Here is a 23,462-nt window from a genome sequence, read left to right on the forward strand (position 1 = left end):
GCTCTGCCTGGCCGGCGGGCAAAACAAAGCGGAGCCGGGGAGAGGGAAAGGGAGAGAAAGTGCGGCTGCCGCCTGCGCCCGGCTCTCCCTGCGTGAGGCAGCGCTGCGAGCGGCTCCTGACCGGGGGCAGGGGGTGGGGAGAGGAGGAGGAGGAGGACGGAGGGAGGGAGGGAGGAGGGAGGGAAGGAGGGACGAACGGGAGCCTCTCTCCTTCCCTGGGCTGTTTTTTCAGTTTCCTGTCTCGCATTGTGCTCGCGGCGGATATGTGCTGCGCCTACAGGTGTGTCCCCCCCCCGGACCCCCCCTCGCAGCTCTCCCCGTTTCCCCGGCGTAGGCTCCGGCTGTCGGGGGGCGGCGGCGGCGGATCGCGACCGTCATGTGACGATTAATTTCTCTCGGGGCGTTTTCTCTCTCTCTCTCTCTCTCTCTCCTCTCTCTCCTCTCTCTCCACGCCTTCCTTCCCCTCCCTCGCTCCCCGCCGCTCGCCTTCTTCCTCTCGGAGGTGGCCGCAGCCGCTGCCGCCTTCGCGCTGACTCCGGCGGCTGTGGAGGCGGCGGGGCCCGCCGGGAGCATGGGCGGCCGCCGGGGGCTGCCGTAGCGCCTCAGCCCAGCCCGCCGCTGACCGCCCCGGGCTCCGAGCCGCCGCTCCCGCTCGGGCAACTCGGACGGTCCGCGCCCGCCCCGGGCTCCCCCCCGCCGGCGCCGGCACCTGTTGAAGGTAACGCAGCCCGCGGCCCCGCCGCTGCGCGCCTCGGGACCTGGGGGGTTGGCGGCGGGCGGATTTCGCGGCGAGGTCCCCCCGTCTCCCCCCCCCACCACCAGCCCCACCCGGGAGCCGCTGAATCGCGGGCAGAGCAACTTCCCCCTCCCCGGCGGCGGCCGGGGGCCGCGCTGCCCGCGCCCCAGATGGTTTTGGTTAAGGGGCTCCGGGTCGGAGCGCGGGGCCAGGGGGTGGCGCGGGGCGGCAGCTCCTCCCGCCCGGCAGCCGGTGCCCGCCGCTCCCTCGGCCGGAGTCGCCGAGCCCAGCCCCGCTCCGCTCCGTTCGGGCCGGCGGCTCTGCCCGGGAGTTTCGCAATGCCCGCGGCGTGGTGGGGGGCAGCGGCCCGGCCCGGCAGAGCCCTCGGCGTTTCCTGCCGAGGCGTCTTGTCCCTCTGCGGAGGCGGCTTTAAACTTTCTTTCCGAAGTGTTAATGACGCGTCCCGCACTCGGCCGGCGTTCGGTGCGGGCGGGTGGCGGCGGGAGGCTGGGAAGGGCTCCTGCCTCCGGGCGCGGCTGTCGCGGAGCGGCCGGGCCGCGCCGGGGCTGCGGCCGCCTGGGACGGGCGGGAGCGAAGCGGGTCGGCTCCGCGCCGGGGCCGGCCGGGGCTCGGGGGAAGGGGCGGCGGGGGAGCGGCTCGCGGCTCGCAGGTCTCCCGGGGAAAACAGCCGTGCCTCTGTGGGCCGGGAATCGCGGCGCTGCTGGCCCGTCCCTGCCGCCGAGCCCGTCGCGGAGTGGGAACTTGCTTGTGGGGGAACTTGATGCGTTTTGTCGCTGACTGTTACCTGGAGTGTGGTGATGAGCTGACTGAACACCAGAGGGAACTCTGAATAGGTAATGCAGTCGGGGGAAATACAGGCTTGTTTGACTGCTGTGTTCTCATTACAATGGAATCTAGGAGGAAGCAAAGGTTGGTAACTAACAGGCTGCTGGTATGTACCTAGGGCTGGCTTCACCTTGCTTTACGGGCCTTCTCTGAAGGCGTCAATCCCAAAGATGGGCTGAAAATTCGCTTTTTTTTTTTTTTTCTTCTCCTTTTCAAAGCTTGAAGTATGTAACTGGCTTTGCAGGAGCAGGGTTGCATGCCGCGCTGCAGGCAGGTCAGCTGGCTGACCCCTTCGCTGGGAGCTAGGGAGTGAGAGCACCCAGGGCTGCACCCTGGGCTGGCGCTGGATGCCCAGCCCGCCTCTCGGGCTGCGAGACCCAGCTGGGGCACGGGGGGCTGCCGCCTGCGGTGGAAGAGGCAGAGCAGAGCACGATTCCAGCCAAAACAAAAGGGACAGAGCCTGCTGCCTAGCCTGGCTTGGCCTCCTGGCCTCCAACACTCGTGGGTCTGAAGCCCTCGTGGGAACCTAGTCTGAATGCACGGGGAGGAGAAAATGGTCTTTCTCAGAATATAGTACCTAAACCAAAATGGAGAGTAAACGGTGGCGGTGTTCGGGAAAGGAGTTTGAAGGGCGGCTTCTGGTACCAAAAGCTTTTAAAATGATCTGACGTAACTGGAAGAAGCAGGGGTCAAACCGGCAAAATGTGGTGTTGTGTTTTGTAGTAAAATCAGCCCTCGAAACGTGCACCTGAAGCTTTGGATGCTAGTGATACTCAGTTACAACAGTTTTGATATTCGGACTGCTTGAGTACCCCTGGTTTGTCGATGATGTGGGAAGGACAGCGCAATAAACACACTTGTGACTCTGACTTCTGCTCCAGGAGCTGAGACATCCAGCTGTTCATCCTGTCCCTCTGCCAGAGGTTACTCTGCCATTCAGCCTGGTTTCCTATTGGACTTTGAATCTGCCAGAGTTTGCAGCCTGGCATATGAATGTAAACTGCATTTTATGGCTGTTCGTGTTAGCGTGTCACGTTGTGAAGTCCGGTAGCATGAGCCTTCTGCTTGTCCCTCTGTCCTGGCAGAGGGACAAGGCAAACAGCTGGGGTCAGCTGAACCGAGCTGCAGTTGCGAACCAGACCCTGTAAGCACCTACCTTCTTCTGAAACGGCAACTGTGGCTCCAGCGAGCTCCCCCACACTGTGTCTCGGTGGGCGGTGGTAGCGGGAGGCAGCTCTCTGCCAGAAGAGGTTGCGTGACCCTCTCAGTAGGCCGGTGCCAGCATGCAGGGTTCTGGGTTTCAGAGGGACGTAGCAGACAGTGCACCCAAACAGCCCTCCTCTTCCTCTCCTTCTCCTTCATCCGTTCTGGGAATTGGCCAGTGAGCGAGGTGATTTTTCTTTTAGCCAAATCTTGCTTTGTCTATCTCACTTAAAGACCCGTTATGTCAAATGTCCTCACTAAGGGCACAGCCCTCTGCTGCCTGAATTTTCCTGCAGATGTTGTTGGACGTGGGATAAAGGCTTTAAACACCTTTGCAGAACTGGGAGCTGTTTGCCTTGCGTGCAGAAGCGCCCTAAGAGCAAATTGCATTTTGAAGGGAGATCTCTTCATGAACGCCTTAGTAAGAGCAAGAAAATTCCAGTGACTTGTTGCTAACGGGTTTGGATTCTGGCTTGGTTTTGAGAAAATAGTGTGCACATTTCTTCATTTTTGTGACGGTGTAGTAACTAAGTGTTCATATTTCTGCAACAGCTATGATTTTGAACTGTTCATGCACTTTGAAATTATTTATTCTATGAAGCACTGAATGAAGATATTTATTACACTAGTGTCACATTCTGAATATTGAATTACAATTGTGAAATTAAGGTAACAAGCTTAAATTGGGGTTTGCAACTTTAAGCTGTTGCCAGCAAGCAGTTAATGTTACCATGTTACCATTAACTGCTAGTAAAGTAATTGCTGTAGTTCTTTTACTGTCATTTTGTTCTCACTTTCCTCCAGTCAGACTGTTCCTCAGAGATATAATGAATATTCACCAAAATAGCTTGGCATTGTCGCTTATGCAATTCCTCATCAGATCCAATGTGTTGATGAGCTAATGTGCACTTGATTAAGTGTACTTGATTTATGCAAACAAAAACTGTAGGTCCTTCTTGAAGTAAAGTTAGCACCTGCACAGCTGTTAGTGAGATGAGAGTCTAAATAATTAAAATGGAATTAAGTAAACAAACAGCTCCAATGTGGTGTTCCTCCTACTTCTACACCTTTATCTTTTAGTTCAACACAGTAGTGGGTATTTGTTGTGGCTTTTCTTGCAGTTTTTCTCATACACTAGGGGAAGTTGTGAAGCTCAGCTTACAGTAGGAGGATCCTCTTCTAATTAAATGGCTACCATTAGAGTTAAAAAAAAAGAGGCCATTATTAGCTATAATAAAGCTGGGGTAACTAGAATCAGTGGAGTATTTCTTTTAACAGTTTTGTTTAAGAAGCTGGCTCAGACTTGGCATTAGTCTGTTTATCCTTGTTAAAAATAATATAAAAGAACACAGCTGGAGTAAGTCATTGACGGGGTGTCTATTTTAGAAAAAAACCCAACATTTGGATACTAAGCGGTTTAACCTCCTACTCTTTGGTCAAAACTCATGCAGACAAAGTGGAAATAAGGAGCTGAAGATAGCTGTTTTATCTACCCATCAGTGGCGTGGTGTTACAAAAAGCTCTCTAACTGTCTACCAAACTGCTCAGATCTGGCTATAAAAAGGGTCAGTGGAGTCCTTGCCCCTGGAGGCTCCAGAGGATGGCTGGAGGAGGGAGAGGGCCTGGCGCAGCAGGGCGGGCTGGAGACCTATTCAGGGGCCCTTGCTGGTTAGGATTGATTTTCTCTAGGCAGATAACGATTTGTTTATCTGACAAAACTGAGTATTTCTCAGTTTCTGTCTCTGCAGTGAAGTCTCTGATAGTGCATGAGTTTTGGGTATCTCTGAGTTTCTTTCCTTCTCAGATGGTGGACGGAAGGCCAGCTTGTTGACGTAATGTCCAGAAGAGTTTGTGCTTAACAACTGTTGGTAACAATGGTTAAAAAGACCAGCCCCTGCTCAACTGCTCAGTCTGAGGCTGCCGTAACGCGGGGCAGAGTTTGTCCCCAGGAATGTCTCAGCAGAGCTGTGGTCACTGGCCACATGCTTGTTGGGACGCTCGGTTTCTCTTTGGAATTTGGCTTCTGGGAGCTGGCGCCGGTGCAGATTGATGATTAGCTCTGTGCCGGGCTCCCCGGGCTTGGGAGCGTCAGCGTGCGTCAGCGGGCAGAGTCCACCCGGCCGCTTACAGCCTTGCCTCACCTTGGTGGTTGCCTTCCAAGCTTCTGCCTTTCTGGGTTTGGTTTTGACACTCCCTCTTGCTCTGCCTGCCCACGGGCAAACAGCTTTGCGATCCTGGAAACAAGGGAAATCAGTAGTTTTGATTCATTTGATCTAAGAGTGTCTTCTTCAAAAAGTTATTTATCTAATTAAAACCTTATTTCTAGCTTCTCACTTGTTTTCTTGTTAACTAGCATCACTAATTTGAGGGCATGGGTAACAAGTGGAGGCATTTTGGTTGTTTGCAGTGAATGGATTTTGTATTACTTGACAGTCACAGTTTCTTTTAAGTTGCAGATATGTCATCTTGCCGTCTTTCTTTCTATTTAAGTTGTTTAAAAGCTGCCTCACTCCTACAACAAATGGGGAAGCTGTGGAGAAGCTTTGCCCCTCAAGCTGGCCTGCCCCTACCACTGTTCTGGCCCTGCACAGGTAGACCTGTCGGGAGCACTCTGCCCGATAAAGTACGCAGGAACTGCCGGTGGTCAACATGACTTTGAATAAAAATCTGTGGGACTTTTAGCACTTCAGCTGAATTGTTACGGAACTTACCTATTTAGAACAAAGTACGTTCATGCTTATTGCTGAGTAGGACTAGCTAGCGTAGTTCTAGCTAAGATGGATTAGGTCTATAAGTCGACTTGGACTGAAGGAAGGTCTTGTAAAGCTGACACTGATCTTCCTGTGTCTAGAGGGTTCATTAGGGTGATAGTTTGGGAGAAGTGACACAGAAATCAAGATTTCTCACATTTCAAGCTTAACCTTCTGTCTACACTAATTGACTGTTTTAAATATGTAGAAATTTCAGGAGTGAACTCCTCACATCTTTTTCCCCTGGAGTCTTGTTTATCTTCTAGACAGTTTAAGACAAGATAGTACCTCTTCCTGACGGATGTATGCAAGAGACGTATAGAAAGAACATCTAGCTCTTACATTCCTAGCTGTATCACTGTTTAGGATTTATGAAGGACCAGTTCTTTAAGCAGTGTTTGCCAGATGGGAAAATAGTGATTAGTCAAATGTATTCAACCATAGGAAGAAAGCAAAAGGCATAAAAAATAAAACAAATTGATTGGGTAAAAAGGGTGCAACTGAAATACAAGGTGAGGTCTCCCAACCTGAGTCAGGACAATTCAATAATCTTTTGCTTGGGCTTAGCCTAGGCATACACAGCAAATAAAAGCTGCTTTCCTAAAGATACATGACGCTTGGAATGGTTAATAGTAGTAGGCTATGGTTTCCTTCAGCTTGTAATAGTTAGGCCTTTCCCTTTAACGGATCTGGTTATGCTCATTGCAACTGAGAGTCCAAAATACGCAGCTTCTCTATGAAAAACATCAGAAGAGAGTTAATTTGTCCTTCCTTAATATGTTGCCACAACGTGTGTTGAACTTAAGTGCTATGTTCATTTGATCAGTACAAGAGAATTGGTATAAACTTAACGTTGGGCCTGGTGAATTGTAAGGCAATGAAAGCAATAGTATTATCTCTTCTATTTCCAATCTCGTGGGAGTAGTAAGTAGTTAAAAAAGAAAAAGCTTAAAAAAGTTGTTCTGTGTGATTTTTGATTCACATCGTCAGCAACTGGACCTTTTCCCCTTATGAGCTGACAAACAGTCCATGTGAACTCTAACTGGGGTTGCCATACGTGCACGTCACCCTTACAGGGAAAAGTTCCAAACCTAGAAAAGCAACTGAAATAGGTGACTTTGGGGATTTTTACTTTTCCTCCCAAACATGCTAAATAGAGGAGGTTTTGTCTGAAAGGCTTTTACGTGGGCAGAAAGTGTCTTTGTGAGTACTTTGAAGAAGTTTTTCAAGAGTCAATAACTCTACAGCCACGAAGCTGGCTTAGTGACTAGGAATATCTGTCTGTGTGTGCTCCAGGTGCTGTCTCCTTCTGCCCGCCCAAGCTGTTGAGATGAAAAATCAGATGACTTCACTTGCCTTGGCAATGCCATAGCACTACATGGTGGGATGACTTTACTTGTTAGTACATTGGATAAAGCTCCAGAGAGGAGATGTTTATGTTCATTAACAGATGGCCTCTTCATTTGACATTTAGTGGGGGAAAATCTGCAAGCATTTCACAGTCCATTTTGCATTTAATTCAGTGTTCAGTAGCATTAGTGAAAATGCAGGGCAATACCCTTTTGGGTTTATTGGTTTTGTTTTTTGCTTAGTTTGGGTGTTTTGGGGTTTTTTTTCAGACTGTCATTCAGAGTTTATGGTCAGAGGAGCCATCAAGTCCTGCAGTTGTCTGACCATCTCACTCGGCTGCTTCTCATGGGCCCAAAAAATCCTTGGGCTAAAGCATCTCTTATCCTGAAAATACTGAGAAAAATAGAATCCATCTTTAAGAATTTTGTTCCTGTTAGTTTCTCCGTGTTCAGATTTATATCTCATTTCTAACAGGAGACTGCTGTGCTTTTCACTTGCATCTGTTGGTCTCTTTTAAGTCTTCTAGTGGCTGTATTAAAGGGTTTTTTATAGCTGATGATTTTTTTCCTAAAAGAAGATCAAGTAAACTGTCAGTCTGTGTGGCATATCAGAAGGACTGAATCTTTAAAAGTCTGATTATATCTAATGTTTTTTTCCCCCTCTAGATGCCAATTGTTTTTGCGAGTCTGCTCTGCGTGTTCTCTAATTTTCAACATCTTTTTCTGAGTATCCAACATGGGACTGGGCACAGTATTTCAGTGTTGCTCGTTACTGTTACATACCCTAACCCGTGCAGTATTTCCATTCAATGTCATATCTTGCATCCATGAACCACACTAGCCCTTTTAAGAACAACAGAAGCTCTGAGCGTGACGCTCAGTTGCGAGGCTATGATGACCACTTCATCCCTTTTGGTTTTCTTGCTTTGTAAGGTCACGGTCCTCTGATCTGCAAACCTTACTTGCCTTCCTTGTTACTGGGCACAGATATTTGCATTCAGGTGTCTGAAGACTGTTTTGGCTGGAATGAGCCCAGCTTGACAAGTAGTTGAGATAACTGTGCAATTTCCTTTCTGTTTTTATTTGTCATGCTACTAAACCATGTAATCCATTAATTTTACCACCAAGGAGATACTTATTTCCAGGTAGCTAATAAAACAGTTAGGTAATATAGAGCATAATTCCAGTCACTGCAAACTGCAAAAGGAGTATTGCAGTTGCATGGTGATGTTACTCACTATTGACCATATTTTTTGAGATCTTTCAGTTAATTAGTTTTTAGTCTATATTTGGCTTATATTTTTTGATATTCTGTTTTTAAAATCTAGGTTGTGATGTTAGTTGACTGTTATAACACATCTTTAAGACTTCAATTGCTGTATTCAGTGTGAAATCAATAGAAGGTGATATATATTATATTCATACATTTATATATTATACATATTATATATATACATATATATATTAATATATATTATATATATACATTTATACAAATGCAAAAATGAGGAATTTTCTGTGATGTTTTGAGATGCCAGCTCCAGAATTATTCTTGCTTAGGATACATGTAAACCCATTGAGCAAGCTATTTCTCTTTGGTTGTTCATGTTGCCCAGTCCCTTGTCTTGTGTCTTCTCTGAAGCATCTTTTTCGCATCTCTCCCAGCAGGAACAAGTACATGTCAAAAGACATTTCATCCGGGAAGCTATTTGCACAGAAGCCTGAGCCCCAAGAATTCCCTTTCGCCAGCAGTGGTCGTGTTGCTCAGGTGGGCTGAGAACTCATTTGGACTGAGTAGGCTTTTCTTATACTCCCTTTCTTCTGCCAAAGTGGCGTGTTGCTTGCTCGAGAAGGAGGAGCTCCTCTTGTAGAGCACTGCAGTGTGGTGGGCTTGGTGCATCGAGACGAGACACAGCCGTGTGGGGTTTATGTGCTTTGGGCTTAGGCTGAAATGTTACAGTCTCAAAGTTAGTGCAATAATCTGTGGTGAAAATGTATTTACTTTGTAATTGTCCTGGATACTGTGTGATTTAATAGTGATTCTCATGCGGATTTTTATACCTCCTGAACCCGCAGTGTAAAATGACATTAAGCAAATTGTGCATGTGAATCATCTCCAAGGTAACTTAGTTATCAAAACATAGTATCTCAATTGCTCAGAGTAACACTTTCCACTTTTCTAGTTGCACTTTTGCAATCTGTGTTGCTTATACTGCTGCTGTTCAAATTACTGTCTACAGGTGTACTCGGTAAGGACTTTCCAATTTGCTTTTCCCAGTTGTAGCAATTAGTTATTATCCTTTCATTTTGATCCCGAGGCCTGTAAAATAAGTGAGTAAATGTAAACAGCATCTTTGAAACTAAGCTCTTCATGGTATTTTTTTCCACTGATAATTTGAAGAGGCAGCCTGTGTTTTCTGTTGTCTGTGGCATAATTAATCTACTTGAGTTATACTTGAATGGGAACTCTGATATTGGAAGAGGGTTTAGCAGCCTTGGAAGTGAGGAGCTTTTGAATGAGGCAGCACTGAAGTGTTCCTGTACGTTATTACTCACCTTGTTGGGATAAGAGGAGACTGGTAAATTTGTGGCCAGAAATGGCTGCATACTTGCTTCCTTTCCCTCCCTCTCACAGACTTTCCTACTTTGCTCACACCTTTTGTGCACCATAACTTGGCAAGGACAGGCTGTTTGCCACCATGTCTCTGTCCCACTGAGATGCTCCTACCCTGTGCTGATAGTTCAGTGGCGTCGGTCAGACGAAAAGGGGGTATCTACGGGAGTACAAGAAGCCTGGGTTGATTCGCATGTAGCTTTGGTGCCTGGAGAGCTGTCTGTGTGATCTGCTGCATGCAGTGGGGTCCTGTAGGCTTCTTGACTGAGGACTGCGTGCATTCTGGTTTTGCTTCTGCCTTTAGCAGGTAATTTAATCTCTTTGGGGTTTTTTTTTTTACATTGCCTCTTTTGGGGGAACCTTGGGGAATCTGTAGATGAAAAATGCAGTTTAATGGTATTTTTGTCATGTAAAAGTAGGGCAAGTGGATGCTGCAGCACTGCTTCTTGACCAGGAAGGGTGGGACCCTGCTAACTCTATTAGCTATCCTATGTCTTCTCCCCATAGGCCCCTATGCAAAAGCAGACCTGCATCCCCAGGTGTCCTGGCTTGGATGAAGCCTTCTAGAAAGCATTTTCACATCAGGCTCTCTGTACCCACAAGATAACTTGGCGAAGGGGGGAGCATTTCTGTTCCAAGTGGGTTAGCAGCGTGCACAGACCATCATTCAGTGGTATGAAGTCTTTGGTGGCAGCTCTGCTGTACGTAGTTCCTGCTGTCACTGACCAGGAGCTCCATGGTTGCGCTACCATGATGGTTTTGCGGAGATATGCTACGAACTGGACAGGAGGGCTGATCTGGCATTATGCTATATTATATGTAATGGCTTTGAAAAAGCATATTTGAAAGTTTCGCTGTATCTCTGATGTGTTTCACAGCATGGTCCTGCAAACATATGTGCTTTTGCAATGTAGGATTGAGAAACATAGAATTGTAGATTGGAAAAGACCTCTAAGATCATGAATTCCAATCGTCGACCCAGTGACACCATGCCTACTAAACCATGTCCTGAAGTGCCATATCTACACGTTTTTTGAACACCTCCAGGGATGGTGACTCAACCACCTTCCTGGGCAGCCTGTTCCAATGCCTGACCACTCTTTCAGTAAAGAAATTTTTTCGTAATATCCAATGTAAACCTCTCCTGATGCAACTTGAGGCCATTGCTTCTTGTCTTATCCCTAGTTACCTGGGAGAAGAGATCAACACCTGCCTCGCTACAACCTCCTTTCAGGTAGTTGTAGAGAGCAATAAGGTCCCCCCTCAGCCTCCTCTTCTTCAGACTAAACAGCCCCAGTTCCTTCAGCTGCTCCTCACAAGGCTTGTTCTCCAGGCCCCTCACCAGCCTCCTTGCCCTTCTCTGGACACACTCCAGCACCTCAATGTCCTTGTTGTAGTGAGGGGCCCAAAACTGAACACAGTATTCCAGGTGCAGCCTCACCAGTGCCGAGTACAGGGGCACCATCACCTCCCTACTCCTGCTGGCCACACTGTTCCTGATACAAGCCAGGATGCCATTGGCCTTCTTGGCCACCTGGGCACACTGCTGGCTCATGTTCAGCTGGCTGTCAACCAACACCCTGAGGTCCTTTTCTCCCAGGCAACTTTCCAGCCACTCTTCCCCAAGCCTGTACTGTTGCATGGGGTTGTTGTGACGCAAGTGCAGGACCCGGCATTTGGCCTTGTTGAACCTCATACAGCTGGCCTCGGCCCATCGATCCAGTCTGTCCAGATCCCTCTGCAGAGCCTTCCTACCCTCAAGCAGATCGACACTCCGGCCCAGCCTGGTGTCATCTGCAATGACCAGAAGCTGCAAGGGGGGAAGGAAAAACAAAAAGGGATCCAAGACCTGCTTAAACTAATTTTGTTGCCAAATTCTTTGTGTTATTAAGCCCCTCCTCTGTCTGTAGCTCTCTTGCTTTCCTGCCCATGCCCTCCTGGGTGGCCCTGCTAGGCAGGAGAGAGGCAGCTTTTGCAACCAGAGCTAGTGTGGAGCTCGTGCTTTCCCTAGCAGCGGTGCCCTTGTGTAGCTTCCCTTCCCCTGGGAGTAGTATCGGATGGCTTTAAACTGAGTACAGCCGTTTTGCCTAGAGCTAGCTAGTGCCTTTATTCCCTGTGGGTGCTCTAAATACCGTGTCCATATGCACTTTCTGGGGGAGCTTTCTTGGTACCCACTGTTTTTTTTTCTCAGCTCATGACCTCCCGGTCACTGCTAGCATGCTCCGTAGTGTTAACCACGCACACAGTCATTTCCTTTTCCCTCTTACCTCATTTTAGAAGACTTTTCTCTTGAATCTTGTAAATGGGGTGATAATTTCAAAGCAAACAGCTTTCAGTCCTTTCTTGCCAACTTTTGCCCACAAGGTAGGCAAAGTAAACAGAGCAGTTGGGAAATTATTTCTGTACCTTACCTTCATAGTGCAAGGCATCCCAGGATGGTTCGTAGCTCTTCTTTAAGTAATGAATAAAGAGAGAATGAGATTAGTACACCTGAGTTACATTTTAATGTATGGAGCCATTGCACAGATTGTTCATCTTCTTAAGAAGCTGTAAGAAAACCTTGTAAAATGAGAAGCTTTTAAAAATAGCTACTGTTCATGTATTGAATGTAAAGGTGGTTTATTGCTTGCAGCAGAGAAAGAAAATCAAAATATCAAGCATGGGGAAAAGAAGTATAGATCATTTTCTTCACATAGAAAAAATAACTTTGAAGCAGGCTTCAACTAAATATGAGGATTCTTACCTCTGTTAGGCTCTTGGAGGAAGCTTAGAAGGATTTCCAGCTGATACTGTGCCACTTACAGGTTTGATTTGTAAACAGTGAATCTGGGTGCTGGAATGGTGGGTACACAGCTGTTGCAGGGTGTGATACCTGTAATAGGATATGCAGATGCCGTCATGATGTATTTATGCAAGGAGAAGGTGTAGGCAACAGTTTAAAAAAAAAAAAAAAAAGAGGACTTCAAAACGTTGACAAAGAAATGGTTAATGCTGACTTTATTTAGCTCCAGCCTAGGTATTGAACAGTTTTGCCAACTGAGCAATAGGAAAATTTGTTAAATGTGAAAACTAGACCTGAGGTTATCAACCCTGAGGCTCAGCTATAAGGGGCAGCGTGGCTGTAAAGAGGAATAACCATTATGTGATCTCCTCCAAATGCGGGAGGGCAGGTCCCAAGTGTAGGAGGCTTGCAGGAATTCAAATCAACAGTCGAGTTCTAATCTAATGAGGCCATGCGCACAAGCACAGCTTCCATTTAAAGCTCACGTGTGTGGCAGCACAAACAGAAAGCTGGAGCCCCCTCGTCCCAAAAGAAGACCCTTCATTAGCAATTTTACTCCCTTGGCATGCTTCAAAGGGCAGTATTATAATAACCCAGAGCGGTTCTCCTTCACACATTTTTAACTACTTCATAAAAGTAGCTATATGTGTGGACTCCTCTCTACTCCTTTTCAGAAATAAGATCTCTGTTATTAAAAAAAATTATATATTTTTTATATATATATATATAAATATAAAATTATATGTACTAGAGATACTATGAAAAATATATTTTATAGTTACAATTGATGTGTTTTTAAAGGCAAATGTGCTCTGTCATGTGAAAACTTTCCCTTCATGTTTCCCAAGTGAAGGTTTTGAAACTTACTGAAGGTCGGGGGTTTTTAAATAGAAATTCCTTGAGTAACATAAACGTTAACTCAAAACACCTGAAAGAATGTAACATTTCTGTCTTCTGGAATATTTCAGTTGTACTTGTGCCAAAAGCAGAGCAGTGAACTCGGCTCTAAGGGTCTAGTTTGGCTGTACTTGTAGTCCCTCGACAGCATGAGCTGATTTTTTTTTTTTTAATACAGATTTCATGTTAAGCTCTTATGTTTACCTGAAAGGGGAGGAAATATTACAATTTGAGTATATTTTTTATATGTGTATATATTAGCCCAAGGTAAGGATGATGTGTTTCTGGAATAATTTCTTTTTATTTAAATAGTTGTGCTTCAATAAAGCATGAGATCAAACATCCCAAACCACACAATAACTTTTTTTTGCTCTTTAGTTCAAATGAACCTCACCTCAGTTGACATATATATATATATATATATTTTTTTTACCTGAATGAAGTTATGAATATCCTCTTTACAAACCTGAGAGAGATTAGGAGTTGAGGTAGTCTTCTGCTTAGACTAGCCCCCATGAAGCAGACACTGCTTTAGGAGATTTGATTCAGGATCCCCTTTTTACCTGTGAATCCTTAATGAGGTTAAAGCTATCCAGGTAAATACAATTACAAATGTGATTCAGGTCATACCAAAGCCAGATGATCAGCAGTCCAAAGCTTTATGGCTGAGCTACAAACTATCAGAGTAACCTTCTCTTCAGTACATACCTATTCCCATTCGCTGCCCATCTTCTGGGGAAGAAAAGGCAGCAGTAGTCAGTGGGACAGACCGTACCTTCCTGGCTTACCTTGTGCAAAGATCAGCAAACCAGCTAGAAATCCAGATTTTTATATATTTTTTTGTCCTCTGAATGGCTGTTTGAATGGCTGTGGTCAAACAGAAGGCAATGTCTTACCTATATCTCTATCAGAGTTACAACAGCACCTTTTTTTTTTCCTATCTTTTTCATAGTCTAAAGATGATTCTTTTTTCTTCAGACTGTATATGTCACATATAGTGGGGACAATAATTTATTTTTCATCCTTTCATCTGGAGAAACCTGGCAGCAGATTGCCGAGTGCTGGGAAGGTTAGCTAATGGAAGCAGTCCTTGCAGCCACTTCATATTATTTGGCTGTTTGAAGCGAGAGATAAAAAAACCTAGGTGACATCTAAGTTGGTTTTGTCTCTTTGGTGTGACGCGGCTGCACGTGTGAAAGTTTCGAGAGTGCTGTAGTATTTTTCCTGTGTCTAGTTTTAGCTATAAATATCTGTGGCCTACTTAAATAAGATGGATCCGCATACCTCAAACTGAGTAGCTAATTACTAGCAAATCGGATTGCTTTCCTCAAGTGAGCAGTTGCGCAAACTCAAAACCTTCAGAAGAGATGAATTAACTGAAGGTGTGGAGATGGAGTGCACCAAACCTCGAGCCATCTGTGGGCAAGGGTACTCTTGAGAAATTAATTTTCTCCTTTGGATCAGAAAGAAAGGGGGATTTGATCCCCTGTGAAGATGGGAGAAGCATGATGCTGCCTCCTCCTCCTTTATTCCCAGGCCTGACAGATCCAGGAGTAGAAATCACACGTACAAATTTGTGGCTGGAGACCTGCTAGGGTCCTCTCCTGGCTGAAGAATGACCCTCCAGCAGTGGTTTGGACCTATATTGTACATAAATCATGTAACTTCAACTAATGAGAATGCACTAAGGTTACACTGAGTGCCTGTTTACGCAAGAAAATTAAATTGTGGATCCGTACAACCAGACCCGGCTAAAACAAAGCATCACCACATCAATCGTGAGTGGAGGCACGCAGAGGAAATCCTTCGCCGGTGTTCCTCGGAGTGCTGCAAATGCCATGCTGTTCCTGGAGTGCAAAATCATTCCTCCCTCCTAAAGAGCATCCAAATGCTTTCAGTATTGACCGGGAGATTAAAAAAGCCCCAACAACTAAGTGTACAGCTTGGATCCTATTACTGTATTGAATAGCTATTAATATAGCTGCTGTGGGAAATGTTGTAGAAAAGGGAGCGTAGCTGCCTACAGCTGCAAGCTTAAGAGCTTCTAAAGTTTTAAAACGCTCCTGCTGCTTCCTCCCACATCAATACTACCTGCCATCCTCTATTTGTGTTTTGTGCGTTGACTTGGGAAAAGATTTGATTTGCCACTACAGCACAGCTTGAGGAACTGGCCGCACAGAATGTTAGTATCTGATCTTGTTTCATTAATATCAATTTCAGGCATGCATTCCTGAGGGGGTTAATATTAAGCCGGTTTAAACTGCAGCAATATTGTACAGATTCCTAGACCGAACACACCAGCTGGTTTGCACTACATTTTATGGTGCAGGAGACAAGAAACAGGCTTCCTCCCGGAAAGGGGATGTGGCAGTGGAAGTCCTGGAAGCGCGGGAAGGTTTTAGATGCTGGGTGGGATGTCTTCTTTTCGCAGAGAGGTCTGGCAAAGGCGAGACAGGAGACCAGTAGGACGGCTGGTCTTGGCTGGGCTCTCTCCGTGGTTTCTGACGTTGCTTCTCACCTTAGGTTCTTTGTCCCCATCCCACCTCAGCTCTCATGTTGACTCATGTTTGTCTCTCGTGGCGAGCTGCAAGCTTTCAGCCGGGCTGCGTTTCTGGGCTGGCTTGCGGCCGTCCGCCCCCCTCCCTACATCCGCCTGCAGCCGGAGCGGTTGTGTGGCCTCTTGCTGCAAGCTGGAGTAGGCATTGCAACAGCCTGATCTCCTGCGAGACCACCAAATGAGGTCATTAGACATCAGATTTTTTAATTATTTTTTATTCTTTTTTTTACAATTCAGATACACAACCTTGGAAGAGGTGAATGAACCACATCCTTCTCTCTTTCTCCACTCTTTCCATCACATAAAATGGCATCATTAGGTAGCAGCTCTATTGTTTTACAAATGCCTCTATGCGTGAAATTAGTGTGCTTCCTAAAAAAGCCCTCAAACCAAAAGACTCTGCAATGTTTGTTACAGTAAGTTAGGCCTGTGACATTCGATCCTCTGAGAAATATTCCTGCAGAGGATCTAGTTATCCAGTTCATCAACATGCATAATTCCTTCCGCTGCTCCTAGCTTGGAGTCGAGATTGGGTTTTGTGGAGATGTCTGCGGAGGAGTTTTATGTATTGAGCCGCACGAAAAGAAAAGGTTAAAAATTGTTGTTGCAGCAGCCGTGGAAAGCTATAGCATAAATGCTCACTGCTTTAAAATATGAAAAAATGGTGTCTTTTAAATATCAAAGGGATTAGTATTAATCCAGCACTTGTGATTTTCTTAAATCATGTTATTTGCATAATAATACTCACCACCTGCTATATCTTCAAAGCGGTTTTCAGACATTAACTAATTGATCTTTGTAACACCCCTGTGATGTAAAGACCTGTTATTATCCCCACTCTGCAGATGTGGAAGCCAGGACCCTGAGTAGCTGAAGGAACTTGTTGGGCTCAGGGCTGAGGCGGCGGCATCGCGGGCGCCGTGTCCCTATTGTCCTGTCCTCCGGGAGCTCCCGCTCGTGGCACTTCCAGGGGCAGCTGCGCTTTCTTCTTACCTGTCTTTGTTTAAGAACACTGAGTTACTTCTTTGTGTCTTTGGGGGCATATTGTTGGGTGATATTTATTTGTTTTGATTTTGAGGGGTTTTTTGCTAACTGATTTTGCTCCGGTTTTTAGTCGCCCTATAGTCAAAGACGCGCAAGACAGAAAAGCTTCTTACAGCTCCTTATTGTCTGTGTGCACCGCAGCGATACTAGTCGAGAGCTTTTAAGCACATTTTTCTTTGTTCAGAACTCAGTATGGTCTTGCTATTAGGAACCTTTTGGTCAAATTTGTCCCTGCTTGTCAGAATAAGAAATTACTAAAATGGGAAGTGACAGGGTGAGTTGCCTGTCATTATGAAACTGCAGTACAGACTCCCATCCTGCGTTGGCAGCAAGCGGCCGTGCCCAGGCGGCTGCCAAGGAGCAGCCGGTGTCTGCGATCAAGGGCCGCTCCTGCAGCGGGTGACCGGGTGGTGCTGCTGCCGGGACGGCAGCGCGTTCCCTCCCTGTGGGATGGCTGCTGCCCGGCTTTCCTTCGCCGTGGGCACCCCGGCCGCGTGTTGCCCCAGCCCTTGGTTTGTGGGGGTGATGTGCGGGTCCCTCCGACCTCCATCGGCTGCAGAGTGGAGCTGAGTAAAATGCTGGATGGACTTTGGTAAGCATCATGTACCTGGGGCAAAAATGGGGCAGAAATGGAGGACAGGCAGGTAAAGCACACATGAGCCACAAGAATAGACATTAAAAACTTTCCTGGGTAATAATCTGAGGGGGCATTTAAAATGGGGTATTAAAAATATATTATAGTCCCTTTAATCTGACAGCGTTGCTTTAATACTTAGTGCAGGGGCTTCATATTAAAGTGTATGGATATGTTTTTAGAGATGTTTCGGCAGCATTATCTCCAAGCAGGAAAATAACTCTTGGTGGTGGAGCACACAGAGCCCATCAGCGCAGGCTCAGACTAAACCGTAGGAAAAGCCCGTGTCACGCCAGATTTCGGGAGATGATTTCGGATAACGTTTGGTTTCCCAAGTGCAGTGCCTGGGCCCCTGCAAGGGCTGCAGCAGCAGCAAAGTGGCAGATCATGTCAGCAAGTTAGGGACACGGTTATATGTGTTGGCTTTAGTTTCGTGGCAAAGCAGGGGGCCAGGGGAGGCAAGGAGGGGGAGCACAACTCACTCTGAATTCCTTTGTACCCCAGCCGGGACAGATGGGCTGTAATCTCTCTTCACAGCACAAATTACAGGGTTTCCAGACCATCAGATGGGTGTGGGTTGTTGGCTACTTGTTGCTCCCTCAAACAGCATTTCCATACAGCCTGTGTTGGCTCAGGGCAGAAACAGATCTGGCTTCAGGTGAGAGCATCGCTTGTCCCGTGAGGTGCTCTCACTGTGTTTTGTGGCATCTTCGGGTGACAGGAATGAAACCAGAGTCCTCACCTGAAACATTGCTCGGAGAGGGAAGGGCAGCTTGGAAGAGGGAGGAGAGAGGGCAAAGCCCCGGTCATGCTCTGAGTGATGCTTGGCAGTCGGGGAAGCACTCCGGTGCTGATTAATCTGCTAATGATGTGTTTGAAGACGGAGAAGTGGCATAAAGGGTAGATCATTTAGCGAGAGGCAGGGCACGGTGGGGTGACACGAGCCGATCAGGGTCTGGGGGTTGAACTTGGCTTGCAGGAGGTACCTGGCAGGGATGCATGTGGCGCTGGGGAGAGGGAGGGTTTAGCCATGGTGACCCAGGGCTCCCAGCAGCCGTGCCGGTGCCTCTCTGCCTCCCTCCCTGCTGGAGGATGGGGCAGCCCGCAAGCCGCTAAGAGCTGGCTGCTCCGAGGGTCTCAGGGGGAAGTTGCCATGCTCACAGCCACATCAGTGTGGTTTTGGGGTTTGGGGTTTTTTTCATGACCAAGGGCGCAATGGCTTGGGTGGTCACCTCAGTCGTGGCTCTTATGCTTGGGGAGCGCCTGAGGGAAGAAACGACCGCAGCCAGCTGCGGTGGGTGTCGCTGGGGCCGGTGGTGAAGCAGAGGTTGAGCTTCCCTTTATCGTGCTCAGCAAATGCTTTCTGGTCTCTGCAGAGACCAGAGCGAGTGGGGACTTGTAACTCCTCTTGCCTTTGCTGCTTTTGCTGCGGAGAGTCAAAGTGGACCATCAGGTAGTATCAGAATTACAGTGTGGACAGTGATGGCTTCCAAAGCATCAAACAGGGGCATGTCCTCTCTCTCCTGAATTTTTTTCTTTTTGATCTGAAACTCCTGAAGTGTGGAGTCTGTCTGTACCACGGATGGTAGATGTACCCGAAAGGAGTCTGTAGAGGATTTCTTTTTTGAACATACTTCTTGCAATAAGGGCAAAAAGCTTTCAAACCCAAATCCATAACATCTCTGCCTCTTTCCCACTTAAATTAATCAAAGGAATAAAAATAGTTTTGCCACTCAAACTTATGTTTGAGACTTAAGATAATTTTTTAAGCTCCGTGTTTATGAAGGACGCTGGGGCTGTCTGCAGCAGTGAAAGACATCCCGCAGATGTCCAGCTGAAGCTTCTCTGTAGCATCCCATCAGAGGGCCTCACTTCTGGACTGCAGACAATATCAGATGCAATTTATTCCTGGCCTTTGGATCAGCCAGCACAAATTTTATTTTATTTTTTGCTTACTGTGGACATGTGCTCAGTTATGGGACTGAGATGATAGCTTTCCAGAAAACCTGGGCACCTTATCAGATAATGATTACTTTAGATCTCTTTTCTGCTGGGCTGTACCGAACTATCAACCCATGGGAGAGGTCTCAGCAAACTCAGTTTAGTTAAAAGAACATTTAAAATAATGGGAAACAGGTTAGGGGAGGGATCTGAAGAGGCTGTATACAGAGACCATCCTCTGTCGTAAGGTGGAATCAGCTGTGCTAAGCTGTTTGTTACGGATGTCTGTTGAACCTCTTCTCCAGACCTCTGATGGGGAAGGCTTTGTCGCTGCTTATTCCTCTGCTCAGCTGTTACTACTACGAAGTTTTTCCTGATGTTTGTCCTGCGACTCCTCTGTGCTATGTAGATCCCTTGTCTTTAATAGACAGGGCGAATAGTTCATTCGCTTCCTCTGTGAATAATTCCTCTCTATTTGTGAACTCAATAAAAGCTAAATCACTTGCCAATAATTCTTGGGCCCTTGAAACGCGGAGAAAGCAACCTTTTAAACTGTTTAAAGTTCTCTTCAGAAATAGCCCTGCTTTGGAAGTTTATACAGCCTTGAACTTGTTTGTGAGCTGACTCCATAGACTCTGTAACTGGCTAGGTTTGTTTAGTAAACTTTTAAAAACCTCTCACCTTTTAAAAACCAATTGTTTCCAGGCCGGGGTTATAAATGGAGTTCTGTGCCGCTTACTTGTTTAATTTTGCCGTGAACAAAAATGTTAGTGTCTTCATTCAAGGGCCTGCCTTGCTTTGTACTGGCTGATTTACAATACAATGTGTAAATGTAGTAACAGCCTGGAACAAAGGACAGCCTGTTTATCCAAACAAATTTGAGGGTGAAGAGGTAAATCGCAGCCTGTTGGCTGAACGGCGGCTTGCAAGCAGAGCGCAACAACCATGTGGGGAAATGCGGTGGGCAAAATGGTCCGCGGGGGTTTTCGGCCCGGCGTCCCCATGATTTTAGGGTAGCGCTGAGCCAAGGCGAGCTGTCAGGGCACCCAGGTGCTTCCTGGCCCTTTGCAGGAGCTTCGCTGGCCATGAAAGACTTCTTGTGGCTGATTCTTGTGCCCTGCTCGGAGCGGTTGGATTTCTGTAGGCAGCTGTGCGGAGTCCAATGTAACCTCTTGGCAGGTCTCGCCGCAGCTCCCCCGTCTGCGGCGTTTTAGCCAATTGCTTCTACTTGTCCTGAACTAAAGCCAGCAAACACATTTCTCAGATTTAAGTATTCTGGGTGTTTTAGCCTTATTGTTAAGCTTGTGTATTTCAGCTGTAACGGCTGAGTCTATTAGCAAAGAGATTAAATTGTGTAGAAGTGATACTGCCTTGTCCAGACATGAAAAATAAATTGTTAGAAATGGGCTTCTGTCCAAAGTGCGATCGCTCCTGGAAAATAAATTGGACAAAAGTATTCACTGCAGCGCTTTACTAAAACGCCTTGCACGCTTGCTTTTCGTGCTTCCTAGAGATGAGTTCGTTGCCTAACTTCAAAAAAGTTGAGAGATGCGCATGCAAACTCATATTGATAGCGCTTCCTAATGCTGGCTGCGATATGGGTCCGGGTTGCTGAGAATCTAAATTTTTTTCCACTTCTGTGACAGCTTGAAATGGTGGTTTGCAGAGCAAGGAAGGTTGGCTGTAGCTGGGACGTGATAAGGTGAACTCTTCTGTAACGCAGCTCATCAGCTTCTTGGCTCAGTCGCATCCTGCGTGCTGTGCGGTATTTACTGTTGTATCGAGCAAACATGAAGTTTCATCTGTCCTTTGTTTTTGTGTCCATTAAGTACAAAATTAATCTCAGGTTTGCAGAGCTTTCTTCTAAACTTTGCTGAGTTACAAATTATGGCTTTTCTGAAACCTTCAGCCTTGCCTGTGGGAAGAACACTTTAATTTGGTTTAACAGTAGATGAGTAATCTAGCTACATGTAGCGATTTTTCAGTTCAGCTGCAGTCAGCTTCTTACTCCAACTGTTCCACTAAAATTTCAAAGGCGGCAATCAATTCCCAGCCAGCCTTGTTTATCCTCCTCTTGATTTCTCTTGTTCTCTTCTTGGTCCATGGCACTGAAGAGAGCGCTATCTTATAAAGCGTGTGTGCTGTCTTCCTGTTAATGGTTTTCAACACAATTTTGTTAAGTCGGAGTGCTGACCTGGTTTTGCTCCACTTGGTCCTCGCCTAGAATTTTATCACAGAGACTCAAACATTTCATGCTTGCCATTTCAAAAGAGATGAACAGCATCTCTTAAGGAATATATTTTCACTTCTCGTGTCTGTGTTGGTCCTTTCCAGTGTGAAACTGGGTCAGCGTTGGTTAAACTAGTTTATCTTGTTCTCCGTGTACCTGAATACAAAGTCAGGCTGAAAGCTGTCGCTTGTGTGTGCAGGTTCTCTCCACAGCCGTTTTATAGGCACCCAAACTGGAAACACGTCCTTTCAACGTCGGCGAGCTCTGTTCTGCGGGTGGGTGAATGGATGGGACGGAGAGACGTAAGGGCTGACCCGTGTCTGCGAGCACAGGGGCTAGCTGGTGGGTCAGCAGATGGGATGCCCCGCTGTTGAGAAGCTTGTTGTTATTGCTGTAATTAGTAGGTAAGCTTAATTTGCTCCTGAGAACATGTAGGAGGGAGGTTCGGTCTTCAGGGACTGCTGCCTGCTGAAGGGGGGCGGGGGGAGGCAGTTGTTTTGTTTTGTTTTAAGCAGCTACGTGTGGTAAGAACCGTTGCCCGATGGGAGGACAGAAACATCTTCATAGCTCTTGTTCTAAAAAGCTATGAGGAGGCTGTGGGCGATGGGTCAGCCCATAAATGTTATTAATTTCATGTGGAGTGGCTAAACTTCCTGCTGACTTAGGTAATGTACCCACTGAGCATGGATAAAAGGTTAGAGATGGCAATTATGGAAAAATCCTTTTCCGTTAAGCTTTTATAAGCTTAACCAAGCCACTGTCAATAATTACTCTTTTTTCCTTGCTATTGTGGACTGAGTCTAATCCAGGCTTGGTTTATTTAATTTTTTTATTGCTTGAATGTGCACACTCAAGCTATGTAGAGAATATCAAGCTACATTGGGTACACACTGAGCAAATGCATTTGCTGGACGTACCTGGTGTGTTGAGTGGTGAATAGATTTACAGCATGTTTGTAAGTGGTCATAATTGGGTTGCAAAAATGCGTGCTCTTGCGCTTTTATTTCTCCGGTTGTCTCTGAAGTTGTACAAGGCATCTTGCAGAGTGGCACCGGGGTGGGGGAGGGCTTCGGCCAGGAGGGCTGGAAATAGCAGCTGTTTGTTTATGCCAGGATTTTTATTCTCTCTTCTTCCCACTCCCTTTCTTGGGGATAGTCTGATATATTCCACCCACTCTCATTCCCTTCTGGTGAATGTGTGTGGATATGCTCCAGGACCATATGTGCTTATAGATACATACTTCAAAGGAAACGCTAGGCCGCCTAGAGAAGCTGTTTGAGTTTAGACGAGCCCTGAATTTGCCGACTGCTACAGCATCGCTTTTGAAGAACCACATGGCAGTGCTGCCTTGTCTTTCCTTCAGCACCTTTACACAGTGATGAACACCCTTAGCCTCCACAGCAAGCAAGCTGCCAATACGCGTACTCTGCGTGAGCTTAACCAGGCTGAATTTCACCTCAAGGCGTCAGCTCGGCTGGGCTTTTTGGTGGCTAGCTGACATGTTTGGAGTCACACGATGTATTTCCCCAACAGTGAGGATAACGAGAGGTTGTTTCTTTCCCCCCCCCCCCTCCATGTACAATGATTTCTTTAAAGAGGATTTTCCCAAGCCGTTTTCCTGAACAGCGGGCGCTTGCCCCAGCTGATGCAGGGACACTGCCTGTCTTAGTTATTACTTCTAGGTACTGAGGATTCTGGCTGCAGACCAGAAGGCTACGTCTGCTCTGCTGGGGCTATTCTTGGTTAGATGCCTACTTTCTGTTTGAAAAACCTCTGCAGATTCTTGATGGCTTCCATATCATTTGTGTGGTGTTAAACTGAATATGCTATATGTACTCTTGGTTAGGGAATGGAGGGTGGCTGGTGCAGATTTTGTCGT

General features: G+C 46.6%; 1 protein-coding gene across 7 annotated transcripts in view; it reads left to right on the plus strand.

Moving 5' to 3' along the window:
• The first annotated feature begins 243 nt into the window (after positions 1–243).
• The window catches only part of PLXNB2 (plexin B2), a 266,904-nt gene continuing 243,685 nt past the window's right edge, over positions 244–23,462 (plus strand). For 2 of the 7 annotated variants that reach the window (XM_075429278.1, XM_075429273.1), the window contains exons 1-2: positions 244–280; positions 8,550–8,652. The gene's annotated coding sequence lies outside the window, so the exon portion shown is untranslated. Of the gene's footprint in view, positions 281–583; positions 719–8,549; positions 8,653–23,462 lie in introns of those variants that run through there. The other 5 variants (XM_075429274.1, XM_075429276.1, XM_075429277.1 and 2 more) reach the window with 5 other exon arrangements.

The sequence above is a fragment of the Opisthocomus hoazin genome, chromosome 8 (genome assembly GCF_030867145.1).
Source record: "Opisthocomus hoazin isolate bOpiHoa1 chromosome 8, bOpiHoa1.hap1, whole genome shotgun sequence".
Taxonomy (NCBI): Eukaryota; Metazoa; Chordata; class Aves; order Opisthocomiformes; family Opisthocomidae; genus Opisthocomus; species Opisthocomus hoazin.